Below are 2,809 nucleotides of genomic sequence, written 5' to 3'. Positions count from 1 at the left end.
CTCTCGCCGCCCAGCCCCATCTCCTACCTCGCGGCCCCCGCATCCCCTATCGCCTACCACGCCCATCTCTCGCCCCCCCCATCCCCTACCACGCCCCCCCCCTCTCGCCCCCACCCCCCATCCCCTACCACGACCCCCCCTCCCCCCCCCCCATCCCCTACCACGCCCCCCCCCTCTCGCCCCCACCCCCATCCCCTACCACGCCCACTCCCCCTCTCGCCCCCACCCCCATCCCCTACCACGCCCCCTTCCCCTCTCGCCCCCACCCCCATCCCCTACCACGCCCCCCTCCCCCTCTCGCCCCCACCCCCATCCCCTACCCCGCCCCCCTCTTCCTTTTTGGTATCAAAATCATTGTTTATTTGTTCACATTCCTCTGTCATAAGAAAAGAAAAGAAAGAAAGAGAGAGAGATGGGGAGACAGAGAGAGCGCCTTTGGATTCCATCATTAATTAAATGGCAACACGTGGAGAGAAGGGTGACAGAGAGAAAGAGAGAGTGAGAGACAGAAACAGAGACAGACAGACAAACAGAGAGGGTGAGAGACAGACAGCACAGACACACACAGAGAGAGAGAGAGAGAGAGAGAGAGAGAGAGAGAGAGAGGAACCAAGAAAGAAATACTAAACCAACCACTCAGTGAACCAACTCTTGATCTTCACATGTGTGTGTGTGTGCACTCCACACACCATCCGTCCATCCTTTCCCTCCTCACCCAACACAACTCCACATGGGACACACATGGCCACGGGCCGCTTTCTTTTTTTTTTCTTTTTTTTTTAATTTTTATCCCGCACGCTTAACGAAGCATGACAATTGGCTCTCTCCTTTCTCTCTGACACTGAGCTGCTCCTACTCCTGCTGCTGCTGCTCCTGCTGCTGCTGCAACATTCCTAGTCCTCAAAGACAGCAATAAATGGGGGGGGGGGGGGGGGGGGGTGCGTGCCGCCGTGTCAACTTCTGAACTGAGGCTCAGCAGTAATTAAACACATGTTGGAAGGCTGTCATCCTGGTTATTAGAGACATACTTACACACACGGGGTGAGAGATTGGAAAGATGGAGAGAGAAAGATAGAGCGGGGGGGGGGGGGGGGGGGGGCGAGGGAGGAAGACAGAGAAAAAGGCAAAGTGAGACAGACAACTTAGAGAGCGAGCGATCGAGCGAGATACAGAGGGAGACGAAGGAAATGATAGACGGGGCAGAGGTAAGGTAGAAGAAGGGGGTTGGGGTGGAGAAGAAGAAGAAGAAGAGGAGGGGTGGGGGAGGGGGGTGGGGAGGGGGGGGTGGAGAGGAAGAAGAAGAAGAAGAAGACTGATCTGATTGATTGAATCTTTAATGGGTAAAGAATTAAGCACAGCTTTTACTTATTTTACAATTCTGCCCATTTAACGACACACACACAAAAAAAACGAAAAAAAAAGATATAATAATAACGACGGATGATAACCGTAACTGCAATTACAAAGCAATGGAAATCACAATTGTTATATTGTCACGTACTTAACGTGCGCACGCGGTTCCAATATGAGGATTGTCATAGCCGGGGGCGGTAATTTCATCTGTTTTTGTTTGCACACACACACACACACACACACACACACACACACACACATATATATATATACGCGTGCGTGATGCGTGTGTGTTTTAGGGAGTGGGAGAGACAGATGAGGGGAAAGAATAAAATAGAGAGGGAGGGACATACGACGACAGATGAAGTGGAGACAGACAGACAGACAGACAGACAGACGGGGAATTGAAAACTGGTTCCCCCCAAAAAAAATCTATTCTCCCCGCCCCTACTTCTGCTCTCAGCTCCAATCTGGTCACCAGTAAACTATGGTGCTATCAACGTACAGAGAGCTCTGAATACAGCAACAGCCCCTACACCCTTGTAAACTATGCTGCTATCAACGTACAGAGAGCTCTGAATACAGCAACAGCCCCTACACCCTTGTAAACTATGCTGCTATCAACGTACAGAGAGATCAATACAGCGACAGCCCCTACACCCTTGTAAACTATGCTGCTATCAACGCAAAGAGAGATCTCAACACAGCGACAGCCCCTACACCCTTGTAAACTATGGTGCTATCAATGCAAAGAGAGATCAATACAGCGACAGCCCCTACACCCTTGTAAACTATACTCCTATCAACGTATAGAGAAATCAATACAGCGACAGCCCTACATCCTTGTAAACTATGCTGCTATCAACGCAAAGAGAGATCAATACAGCGACAGCCCTACATCCTTGTAAACTATGCTGCTATCAACGTACAGAGAGATCAATACAGCGACAGCCCTACATCCTTGTAAACTATGGTGCTATCAACGTATAGAGAGATTAATGCAGCCACAACCCCTACACCCTTGTAAACTATGGTGCTATCAACGTACAGAGAGATCAATACAGTGACATCCCCTACACCCTTGTAAACTATTGTGCTATCAACGTACAGAGAGATCTGAACACAGCGACAGCCCCTACACCCTTGTAAACTATGCTGCTATCAACGTACAGAGAGCTCTGAATACAGCAACAGCCCCTACACCCTTGTAAACTATGGTGCTATCAACGTAAAGAGAGATCAATATAGCGACAGCCCCTACACCCTTGTAAACTATGCTGCTATCAACGTACAGAGAGCTCTGAATACAGCGACAGCCCCTACACCCTTGTAAACTATGCTGCTATCAACGTACAGAGAGATCTGAATACAGCAACAGCCCCTACACCCTTGTAAACTATGCTGCTATCAACGTAAAGAGAGATCAATATAGCGACAGCCCCTACACCTTTGTAAA

Source organism: Babylonia areolata, chromosome 26, assembly GCF_041734735.1.
Source record: "Babylonia areolata isolate BAREFJ2019XMU chromosome 26, ASM4173473v1, whole genome shotgun sequence".
Lineage (NCBI taxonomy): Eukaryota > Metazoa > Mollusca > Gastropoda > Neogastropoda > Buccinidae > Babylonia > Babylonia areolata.
This window is presented reverse-complemented; position numbering follows the sequence as displayed.